The sequence below is a fragment of the Cupressus sempervirens genome, chromosome 6, assembly GCF_028749045.1.
Source record: "Cupressus sempervirens isolate cs-2001-9-10 chromosome 6, ASM2874904v1, whole genome shotgun sequence".
Classification (NCBI taxonomy): Eukaryota; Viridiplantae; Streptophyta; class Pinopsida; order Cupressales; family Cupressaceae; genus Cupressus; species Cupressus sempervirens.
In genome coordinates, this window is record NC_143123.1 from 505,098,827 (window position 1) to 505,112,119 (window position 13,293).

A 13,293-nucleotide genomic window follows, 5' to 3' on the forward strand; every position below is an offset into this window, starting at 1 on the left:
ACCATTTTTTCAATGTAGTTTTTGCAATTCATGTAGTTTGATTCAGACCTAAGTGATTGTAATGTTTTCTTTAATGATGACTAGGGATTATGGGACAAATGATTAATTTCAATATCTGGTTTTGCTATAAACCTCTCTAATTGATAATATGAAGACAAATATATGTAAAATGACAACTATATGTGCTACTTGCTATTTCTGATTTATGCAAATAACTCATGGACTCTGTTATGTCAGATATTGTAATGTAAACATATAGTGAGATATAAAGTGATATTTCTTATAGTAATATGGATTTTGCATTTTGGTACAACACTCATTCTGAAATCATTGCAATGTTTTGCACTTGTCATTTCGCATTTATTGTGGGAGCATAAGGGGTTTTATTATGGCTTCAGCCAACTTTAGCCTAACAATTGGAGTCATTGTGACAGATGCTCATGGTGTCTCCTTTGAACAATTGCCCATGCAAGTTTCTTGTGAAAGTCTTTTATGTGGTAAGGCCCCCCGCTATTACTCTTAATATTTAGGATTTTGATAATGTCTGTGAATGGTTGGAGAAGCATATTTTGATAGGGTATTTTGTGCATAGTACTCCACTTGAAAGCATGCTCAAAGAATTAGTTGCTAAGCCCTGGACCCCTCATGGGGTTCATCTTGAAGGCATTCAAAGCCTCACAAAGGGTTTATTATTATTTTGATTTGGAAACCACTCCTAGGATGACATGGTTTTTAATAGCTAGCTCTGGACAATTAGGTCTTCACCACTTGTTTTTCAACAACTTCACTGTCTTAGATAGAAAAAATTGAAATTTCTTGTCTAGGCTAAATTCCCAGGTTTCCCTTGCACAAACCCTTGGTAAGGGATGTGAATGGAACCTGACAAGTTTTTTAATGCTTTCCTCCAAAGGAGGGTGTGCATTGAGGCTAACTTTTCTCGTGACCTTAAAGAAACTATTAGTATCTAGGTTGGGACTCAAACCTTCACTAAGAAGGTGCTTTATTTGCACCTATAGAACACTTGTTATTGGTCTCAGTCTATTGAGTATAAAATCAAGGATTGCCCACTAGTCTTGCCTTGCAACAAGGCTCTTTCTAAGGAGGTGCTAGCTAAGCCTGTTGAGCTTGCAAGAAAGGATGGTTGGACAACTATGGTGCACAAGGGTAAAACCTCCTTGACACCTAAGTAGACAACTTCCACTATAACCCAACCCTTGATGGAGTTCATTCTGGTGGCTCCGGTCATTTTGCTAATTATGCCCATGGTGCCTCTTCCATGACCACTCATTTTAAACCTTGTTGTGTACTCTAGTGTGCATGACCTCATGGTATGTCATGGAATGCTCAAAATATAGACCTCTATGAAATTGTCTCTATGACACTATGTAAAGGCATCCCCTGTGTATTTACAATGTATGAATGTGCTTATAAAAGATCATATAGAAGATATATGGCCATCTCCATATGTCACTGCTCTCCAGTAAGGCCATGTATATCTCCTAGGGTAGGAATACATGCAACTCTATAGGTCTACTCAAAAGATATTTTCCCAAAGTGTCAGATATAATGCTCCTAGCAATAGATGCAATGTGTCCTATCTGATCAACTGCTTCCCTCTAAGAAGCAATGACAACTCTATCTGCACTAGCAACCATAACAAGAGTCACTATTGGGGTTCTAGATCCCACCAATGCACAATGATGAGGAACAACATGATTTGACTCATAGTATGCATCATGATTACAAACTCTACCATGTCCCTAATAATAATATCCTAGAATATCTAAATAGTTGATGCAGTATCCCAAACGAAACTCCGTGTACAACTTCTGGGAAAAATATAATGGAATTTTGTATTAGGATAATGACGTGTTGCTAGGAATTGAGTTTATATCATACAAGCAATTTGTGGCACAACACATCTAGTAACCTAATATGCCTTGACCTTGGTCTTCCCCTCATAAAATAGGAAGACCTCTCATTTGATAATCTCCTTAGAAACCAAGCTCTAAACTTGGTCTAAGCATATACCAACTAAGATCTCTTCTCTAAGCTCAGTAAAAATCCTATCTACAGACTATAATGTAAATGCAGTCTATGATCTAAGTCTGTCAGTAAGCTCCTCTTGAGACTAGTCAAAATCTGCTAACATATACCTCTATATAGATGATCCTGAGATCCCTCAATAGTTGATCTCAGTCTAGCAATCTCTATAGTCGAAAACTAGAATATAGTCATCATATCAAAAACATGAGGGTGGATAGATGATACATCAACAAGTGGTCCCTATCCCTGAGCCTGAGCCTATCTATGTCCCTAAGCCTAAGCCTATCCCTGTCCCTGTCCCTATCCCTTTCTAGGTTATCCCTGCCCCTGTCCTTGTTGTTGATCATGTTCATGTCCTTGACCCTCTCCCTGTCCTTGATCTTGAGGCTGAGGTAACTAAATGTTAACTTAATATTACAAGAACATACGAGGTCAATAAGGGGATGCCATATAATTACAAGAACATGTATTCTGATAAGGGGTTGTGATAGGTTCCATCATTAATCTAAGGTCATAAGGGGTCCTATTAAGTCTTATTTCAATATTTCTAAGGTCTTAAGAGGTCATGTATAAGGTCTTAAGTCTTATAAGTATTTCTAAGGTCTTAAGAGGTCATGTAAAAAGTGAGAAGAGAGAGAAAGTAAGAAGAGGGAGAGAGTGTGAGGAGAGAGAGAAAGTGAAAAGAGAGAAAGTGAAGAGAGAGAATTCAAGGAGAGAGAAAGTAAGAAGAGAGAGAAAGTGATGAGAGAGAAAGTAAGAAGAGGGAGAGAGTGTGAGGAGAGAGAAAGTGAGATGAGAGAGTGATACAGAGAAAGTGATGATCTAGAGAAAGTAAGGAGAGAGGAGAGAGAGAGAGAGTTCAAGGAGAGAGAGTTTAAGGAGAGAGAAAGTGAGAAGAGAGAAAATAAGAAGATGAAGAGAGTGTGAGGAGAGAGAAAGTGAGAAGAGAGAGAAGTGAGACGAGAGAGAAAGTGTCATGAGAGAGAGTTGAAGGAGAGAGAGTGCGAAGAGAGAGAAAGTGGTGAGAGATAAAGTAAGTAGAGGGAGAGAGTGTGAGGAGAGAGAGCAGAGAGAGAAAGTGAGAAAAGAGAGAAAGTAAGGAGAGAGAGAGAGTTGAAGGAGAGAGAAAGTACAAGAGGGAGAGACTGTGGGGAGAGAAAAAGAGATGAGAGAGTGAGGAAAGAGATTGAGAAGAGAGAAAAAGTAAGGAGAGACAAAGTGAAGAGAGAGAAAGTAAGGAGAGATAAGTGAGAGGAGAGAGACAAAGAGAGTTCAAGGAGAGAGAAAGTGAGAAGAGAAAAAGTTGAAGGAGAGAGAAGGTGACGAGAGAGAGTTCAAGGAGAGAGAAAGTGTTAGGAGAGAGAAAGTGATGAGAGAGAAGTGAGAGGAGATGAGAGAGAAAGTAAGAAGAGAGAAAGTGAAGGAATTGAGAGTTCAAAGAGAGAGATAGTGTGAGGAGAGAGAAAGTGATGAGAGAGAAAGAAAGGAGAGAGATGTGAGAGGAAAGAGAGAGTTCAAGGCCAAAGAAAGTGTGAGAAGAGAGAGAGTTGAAGGAGAGAGAAAGTGAGAAGAGAGACAAAGTGATGAGAGAGAAAGTAAGAAGAGGAAGAAAGTGAGATGAGAGAGTTGAAGGAGAGAGAAAGTGGAAGAGAGAGAAAGTGATGAGAGAGACAGTAAGGAGAGAGAAGTGAGAGAGTTTGAGGAGAGAGAAAGTGTGAGGAGAGAGAAAGTTAGAAGAGAGAGAAAATGATGAGAGAGAAAGTAAGGAGAGAGAAGTGAGAGGAGAGAGAGAGTTGAAGGAAAGAGAAAGTGCAAGGAGAGAGTTGAAGGAGAGAGAAAGTGATGAGAGAAAAAGTAAGAAGAGGGAGAGTGTGAGGAGAGAGAAAGTGAGATGAGAGAGTGAGAAGAGAAGTGAGAGGAGAGAGAGTGAGAGTGAGTTCAAGGTGAGAGAAAGTGTGGGAAAGCTCTAGAGTTCAAGGAGATAGAAAGTGTGAGGAGAGAGAAAGTGAGAAGAGAGAGAAAGTGAGGAGAGAGTGAAGAGAGAGAGAAAGTGAGGAGAGAGAGAGAGAGAGAGAGAGAGAGAGAGAGAGAGAGAGAGAGAGAGAGAGAGAGAGAGAGAGAGAGAGAGAGTTTTTCTAGATATTGAAGGTGATTTTTTATTTTTGAATTCATCTAGAGTTTTAAATCATTTTTTGTTTTCTACATCTAATCTTATTGTTGGTTTTCTACATCTAATCATATTTTTGGTTTTCAACATGTAATCATATTTTTTTTTTTTATTGTTTATCTACCTAGCATTTTATATAAACTAAACATATTATTTCTTCCATTGACTAAAATTTTAACAATATTTTCTAACATTTGAACTAAAATACAATATATAAACATAAAATTAATTAATGAATACTAAAAATAACAAAATACCCATAAAAAAATACTAAACATTCATAAAAAAATACTAAATATTCATCAAAACTATTAATAACTCATCAAAATCAACTAAATATTCACTAAAAATAACTAAATAATCACTAAAAATACAAAAATGAACATACTTAGTACGTTGAATGCTCGAAGGAGGTTGAAAACGGTAACCTAGAATGATGATGCAATTGAAGACATCACAAAGTTCACTTCAAGCCTTGTTAAAAAACCATCACTATGATAATAAAAAGTGAAATGGTAAAATGATTTTTAAAAAACCATTTTCAGGCAATAGTTAGGGTTAAAACAGGCTTCGAATGAAGCCCTAGTAGGCTCGTGGATCACTCAGGCTTCGAGCAAAGCCTAAGGATTCCTTCAAAGCTACATCCACATGGCTTCGAGTGAAGCCATGTGGAGGCTTCAATGGAAGCCATGGCTTTTCTTGAAGACCCTTAAAATTTTTCTCTGGGCCACTTTTCATCTACTTTGTTCATGATGAAAAGTGGGAACTAGTTGCATGGTCTTACCCTTTTACAACTACTAAACTTTTCTTAATAGCAAATTGTTTCTCCCCCAAATCATGCTAATTAGTAAATTGGCAATGGAAATTATTGCTAATAAAATAAACACTCCCAATGAGCTATTCGATAAACAATGCATGTAAAACATGATCTATGCAATTACAATAAAAGAAAATTATGAAATGATGAACTGTGGTAAATTGGAAAAAATGGTGGAAGCAAAATTAAAGTAAATAGTGTAGTGACAGTTGGAGATGTAACAATTGGAGTGAAGGAAAATGATGAAAATGAAGTTGGAGTCATCTACTATGAAGTTGGAGTCATCAATGACTCAACAATGACATCAATATTCATACTCCCCCTTGATGTCAAGACTCACAATCTGATCTCAAGGCATTCACACTAAATTCATAACTTACAATGAAACTTTTCATTACTAGAGTCTAATAGACTCACATAATACTTGTAGTAGAAGTCAACTATCCTTTAAACCAATTTCTTTCTTTCCTCATCACTAGAGCCTTATAGACTCACATAGAACTACTAGTAGAAAACAACTATCTCTTTCTTAATTTCTCTCTTTCATGAGAGATCACAAGGTTCAATCTTTCCTTCCTTTCTCTAACATAGAGAAGACTCTTGATAAAAATTGTAGAAACTATAAATAGTAGCACACCAAAAAGAGAGTTTTGATACCAATTGTAGAATTTGAATTTACATAGAAAAATAGGGGAAGAAACAAAGAAAAGGAAGGACACAAAATTACACACTAAAATCATGAATCTTTTATTCATATCCTTCCAATACACATTGCCTTTGTTATGAGGACTTATACAATGGATGTCACACTTTCTATTGTGCAACATAATAAAATAATACAATATTATTCTTTTATAGAGTTTAGTCTTCTTAGACTCCTTCATGCATTAAGTTTAAAAAAATCATTAAATATAAATTAATTATTTTTAATATATAGCAAATTGCAACAATCTAGCAGTTAATCCATATCAAAACTATGTTGTAAGTCAATGGTACATGTTAACTTATGAAGAACTCCAATGTGAACTTCATGCAATCTGAATACAGTGAAATTAAAGTTTGGTAACGCGATGGAGTAAATGCATGAAAGTTATTAAAAGAAGTTTGTTTCGGCTATATCTATGGGGAGACTCATGTAAACTAGTTCTCCTTATTCATAAATCAATTTAATTTATAAACTACAACTCAAAATGCCTCATGTTATTATGCTTCTTATTTGGTGGATCAACAATGGAATTGTGACTCTAACATGAGTTATCTCAACACTCCCCCTTGATGTTGAGTCTCACAACATCAAGAGTACAAAAAATAGAATAATCTAAGAATAATATGTTTTCTCTATTAAAAATAGAGAGCATATTTTGTTCATTATTTTTGTGTATTTCCTCATTATTTTTTGTTGTTGTAGGTGTGTAATATCTACATTTGGTAAGATTGAACCTTGTGATCTTTCATGAAAGACAGAAATTAAGAAAGAGATAGTTGAAAAAAACACCATTTTCTTAGAGCAACAAAAGCTTCTTTTATTCTTATTATTGTTTTGATTGAAATTATAGATATGTAAAACAATTAATAAGGTTTTTTTTATTAATTGGGCCTCTCACACTGAATCCAAGACCCATATATTTGGGTCTCCAAATGAGTTGGATGAGCTCCTTCACGCCTTGCCCATGCTTTCCTCATCCGTTTCCTTTAAAACCCATTTTATTCATAATCTTCAAATCAATATTATTTTTAAAAAAATCATTTTTGTCATCATAACAATTTCCATCTATACCTGTAGATATATTCTTACCTTCTTTGCACTCTTTCCCTAAAGAAACTTTGACTACATCATCAACATTAAATGGGCACAAATCATTTTTATCACATAAAACTTCACAAATTGGTTGCTTTGATTTTGATTTCAATATATCAGTATATTTATAAATCTTCAATCTTCCATTGAAAAATAAAAATTTCCATATCCTTTTTATTAGATCTTTTCTACTCATGTGATAATATCTTTCCTAAGATCATTCCATACAACTCTGATACTAATTGTAAAAATCTGTAACAAAACAAGAATGGGATACACAAGAAAAAAAAAGATTTTTTACAACACCAAACACAATTTTTCTATAACAGAAATCAAATTTCTTTATTATTCCATCATATGTTATTATCACCAAAATTAAAATCATTACATATAAATTTATTTCTTTTTCACAACTGCTAAACTCAACTTGTCTTAACAACATATCATTTCTCCGCCAAAACATGCTAATTAGTATAGTGGGGGTGGAAATTATTCCTAATAAAATAAATTTTCCCTATGAACTATCCGATAAATAATGCATGTAAAACATGATCTATGCTATTACAATAAACGAAAATTATGAAACGATGAACTGTGGTAACCTAGAAAAAATGGAGTTTACTGATGAACTGTGGTAAGCTAGAAAAAGTTTGGAGTTTATCAATGATACTTGTCTATATACTCTTTATAAATTATTAAATTATCTCTATAATAGGATTGTAAACACACATTTGTGGGTGCACAAGCTTTCCATAACCATATATACAACTGGTTGTAACTATAAGCCAACACCCATTATCCGAACAAAGAAAGGAATACATGCTTAACTAGGATATTCAGTACTGAGCCTCCATTTAGGGCGAACAAGCAGGAGAATCTTTCTGGAAATGGTCTATCCAAACGCTTCCTTCATATCCACCTTGCCCTCCGGAGTCTAATTAAAGAAATGAATCAGCTGAGAAAGAGCCAACTCACTAATAGAAAGGCCCATGTAAATCCCAGGGTAACATCTTCTTCATGCGCCAAAAAGCAATATATCAAAATCCTGACCTCTCATATCCTTATGACAACCCATGAAACTCTCGGGTATGAATAGGTCAACATCTTTCCAAACGTTTTCATCCCTTCCAATCTCCTCTACTTTCATCCCTTCCATCGACTCATGCGGAGTGAGCATAGGAATTGATGGATGAAGTCAAAGAGTTTCCTTCACTACACATTTCAAGTAATCTAAACCCATGATGTCCTAGAGGCAACTTCAAATTGATGCCATTTCTGTTAAGCTTAGAGAGGAAGTAGTGGTAGATGATAATCCCAAGTTCAATTGTGACGGCTGCATTTAGGCTCTGTTTGGTTGCTGGCATAGGAATAGAAAATTAGAATAGAAAAATGGAATGGGAATGGAAATAAAAATGGGCAATTCCAATCATGTTTGGTGCACTTGGAATTCGATTGGGAATATGTTAATCCATTGTTTGGTTGTACAAAAATGGAATAGGAATAAGGTTAAGTTTTGTATTTTTAAAAACATTTTTACTAAATTTTTTTTTAATTTATTATTTTTTTGGTTAATTCATTTTCATTTTTTTTTTAAACAAATAGATATAATTTTAAAAAATGTTATAAAAAAAATTCAAAAAAAAAAAAATTCAAAAAGAAAAAATAAAAAAAAAATTATAAATTCAAAAAAAAAATCCAAAAAAAAAAAAAAATCCAAAAAAAATAATTTTTTTTTTTAATGAAGAATAGGAATGGGAATGGAAATGGCCTATTCCAATAACAAATTTTTTTGGCATAGACATATGCTCATTTAAGGGGAAAAATTGGAATATTTCTTCCTATTCCCAATTCTGATTGAGCTTACCAAACAACGAATATAAAACATATTCTAATTTCATTTTCCTATTCCACTCATATTCCAGCAACCAAATGGGGCCTTAAGGAATTCATGTTATAGAAATCAATATTATCTAAGGGTCCATATGGTAGCTAGAATTAGAATGGAATTGGTATTCAAAATTTAAAAAATTTCTAATCTATTGTTTGGGTCCGCACAATCAAAATTGGAATTAGGAAAAAGTAGAATCCGGTATCCTTATTTGACCCCCAAAACAAGAATTATAAATTCCTCAAAATACTTATTATTTGGAATTCTCATTTTTATTCCCATTTTTTGAAAATGAGGATTTTAACTAATGGGAATTCAACTAAAATAAAATTTAATTGTGTTTGACATCTGGATGCCCATTTGGGGGCACCTATTTTTGCAGAAAATTTTTAAATGGAGGGGGGGGGGGGGGGGGAAGCGGGGAGGGGTTTGCTACTATTACTTGCTCATATGTTTGGATTAGATAAAATTACTAGTATCACACATATCTAAATTATGTTGTCTTTCTTTTAACTTTTTCTTGAATTTTTATTTTGTAATGAACATTGACATTTTTGGCATGTATGGAGTTGGAAGCATCATGAATAGGTCCTTGAAACAAATGGAGATATGGATCACCTTTCTCACTGTAACTTTTATACTCATTTTTTGAACCATATATTCGTATTTTGAACCAAATGGTCTTGAAATAACAAATTTTGAATATGAAATATTTTAAGTTTGAATCAAACAGTTCTAAAACAAATTCTAGAAATTGTAATATGGATTTCAAGTTCTAGAATCCTAAATCCAAGATATCAAAATCCAATTCCTAAAATATATTCCAACAACCAAACAGGCCCTAAGAGATGGGATATCCCACTTACTATGTAAGAGACATTTAACTGCTATACACTGTTGTATGAATTTGAGAGATATTTAAATTTTGCATCATTAAATCAAGTTTTCAGTCAACAGAACCCCACAAATCCACATTTTCCACCCATTTATAGCTATTGGATAGGGGGCGGCTCTGCAAGAATTTGCAATGCTTAGTGATGACTCGTGTTATGAGAAATCAATTGCCAAAAAAAATTCATTTAATGCCCTCAAGGCAGTATTTGGGGAAAGAGAAAACTAATGACTAGAATTTTCGTGATTGCATGTTGAAAAAAAACAAAAGAGTTAGATTAAAATGATATGAGAATGAAAGAAAGAAATCCCAATAGTGAGAAATATTATAAAACAATAATAATTAATTTTAGATCAAAACTATATTCAATGCATTTGATCTCATGTAATTTATATAAAATACGAAAAGTAATTCATCATTATCGAAAATTAATCTCATATGGCTAGATTTTTCAATGGTTAAATTAGTCTCACTAAGCCAAATATTTTTTTTCCAAATGACACTTTATAGATACGATTGTAGGCAACTAATGTATCCATTAGGGGGAAATTTTTAAGGAAAAAAATAGACCAATGAAGCTTCCAAATTTAAGTCTATTATTAATCATAATTTCAAATTTAAATAGAGTTATTTATTATTAGTTCATGTTAGGGAATTTATGTTTTCAATTTTCTCCTGCAATTAATTTTTATGAATTAATATTTTTAATTTTGTGCTACAATTAATTTTGGTAGCTAAATTTGTTTTTGGTCCGTAATATTCATTTTTATTCAAATCATTAAAGATTACTTTACATATCTTTATATACATCATACCTTCTACACATATCTATTGCATCACTTGTGATTTCTAGCAATTACAAACAAGATTAAACATAATACATAATACTACCATTTCTTTCCCTAACCACCTAGCTTAAATCACTATCTTTACAAAAAGTATATTTAGCCTATAACACACATCATCCATCAAAACTTCAATTTTCCTCCGTTATTCTACCTTGAAGAACTAGTGCCAAAAAATATCACACATTCTTTGATTAGACCAATATGCAAAAAACTGCAAGCTTTCCCTATCTGCAATTTCTCCTTTTTCACCTTGAGCTTTGTGGTGCATATTTGCTAAGGCTATTGATCGATTCAAAATACCTTTTCTCTTTCAGCATATTAAAAAATTGTGACACTTATCCAATAAAATATTTCCAACCTTTCACTATTTCCTCCACCCACTACATTCATCAACAAAATAGTCACATGCCAAAAAGGTTTTCCACACTAACATCCAAAAAACTTCCCAACTCCGAACCTCTATTTTCTCAATGACGATGGTGGTTTCTTTTTCTATGTGGGATTGGTGTTGCCACTACTCCAACCTCGCCTCTTGTAATTCACTCTTGTAGAACATGTTCATTTTTCATCCTTTGCAAGGTGCCCATCCCATTACATTATTCACATATGGGGGTTTGTATACATACCCACACCACCTTAAAAAGGGCACTAAGCTAAACCATTTGGCATATTCCTTGTCCTCAAAGAATTCCTCACAACTGATCCAATACCATGGAAACCCAATCTAGTATTGAATTCAACCCTCCCAACATAACATGCTCAAATATAGCCTAAAATATCCACCTCACTTCCTCCATACTCTCACCCAAGTCCAAATCCCTTGTTATAAACAAGGAAACAACATCTAAATTCACTCTTCTCTTGGTCTTTCTATGTTGAAATTGAGGGCCCAAGACGAGATTTTATAACCAAAACTACTAAATTTTTAAAGTTAAAAAATAGTTTTATTTTAAATTTATTTTCAATCTTTAATTCCTCCTTTTTGATTGGCTAGTATCAGTTTTAGTAGGGGTGAATTTGATTTATTGACACAAAAACTACAATTTTTTTACTAGAAACTTCCTCCAGATTCTTTCTAGCCATTAAGGAAGCTCTAGAATTTTCCCCACTACTTTGTTCCAGAAGATTTATGTTGATAAGAGATACTAACTTTTCTCTAGAAATGATGGTGATGATGATGCAATGCTCTTGCAAAAGAATTTTCTCTCTATTTCTTTGAACAAAGCAAGTGATAGAACTATGGATTGACTTTTCTACGTGACATTTTTCATGAACATAAAAAAAACTTAGCAAGTAGGAGTATTGTGGCTCAAGATCAAAATCGATGTATGCAAAAAAATTCTAGCCCTAGAAACTGGTAATGATGGTAGTGAATCAAATCAGATGAATTATGCTTGATACCCCTTTACAAAGGCCAACAAATATAGAATACACTTTGTAGTAGCTAGAAGCTATAGAGAAAGATAAAAAGTTGGTATTCCCTTATTCTAAAAATGAAAACATTTATGTTGGATTCTCCTTGTGACTCTTGAAGAAATAAAAGTGATAGAGCATTGTTGGATTTTTCCAGCAACTTTTTGAAAATGATCTCTAAAATCAACTTCCATATTGAAGTCTCTAATGCATAACTTAAAGAATTAGACCCATCAACATCTACTTTTACAAAAAATACTTATATTGCTTGGCACTTGATAATTTGGAGTACAATCTATTAGTCTAAACTCTTGTAAAATATCAACACCCTTCTTGTTGAGAATGACTACCTATGTTTTTAACAAAATAATTTGGAAAGGCCATAGTTTCATGTCATCCTGCAAAGAAAAAATGGTTACTCATTCTCTCCATTCTAATCAATTTCTCTAGTGATCTACACATTATGGTTTTGCACGATTTTAATGTTTATTCCTACCCAAATATGAGAGCTAGAGATCTCTAGGAAAATGAATGCAAACTAGAGCTAATGATAGAGGTCGTTTAGTTGATTAATTTCAATGGAGGGTTGGGTGAGTATGATATTGTTTTCTTGTAAGAAAAGGGACACATGAAGGATGAGAGTGTCTTCCTCTAAGGAAAGGGATGCATGAAGGCCTCAACAATTGAGAGTAGAGTTATTTCAAAGAAAAGTCTTTGAATGAAATGATGTAGAGCACTAGCAGAAGGAAACTTCTCACAAAAAAGGAGTAGAGAATGGAGAAGATAGCCCCTAGTGGCTCAAATCAAAACTTGAAAGTGATTCCTAAAATCCAAAGAAAATGGGTGTGTTACCTTTAAGAAAGGACATAGTTAACAAATTACCATAAATATAACCCATGTGTTTTTTTATATGAATAGCAGTCATAAATGGGTGATTGGCCCCATAGAAACAACCATAGTGAAGGAAACAAGTTATAAGTTGACTAATGACTTAGTGACCAAGATGAAATAAACACATTAGCCACCCATTAACATAAAAAGAAAAATTACCTATGAGATTTTTCCAATCTACTATCAAAACCATTATAGTTGATAGTGTCATACTAGTAACTAACAAGATTAACATAACTACATAAGATACTAATGTTAAAGTCTATATAAAAAAAAAATCATATTTGCTACGTAGGAACAAGGCTTAACCATCATAAGATCACTAAAATAAGTAATACAAATTGAGGCCAAGCCATCATTCTTTCTTCTCATTAGGTGGGGTTCATTTTCCTAGAAACACATCCATCTAGTCATCTAATAGGAACACATAGAGTCTCTTGCTACTCTTATCATCCTCCTTCACCTTACCTCCCATCTTTTCCACTAAATAAGTTGCATAGTGGTTGTTGCAAAATGCTTATAACCTTTACAAA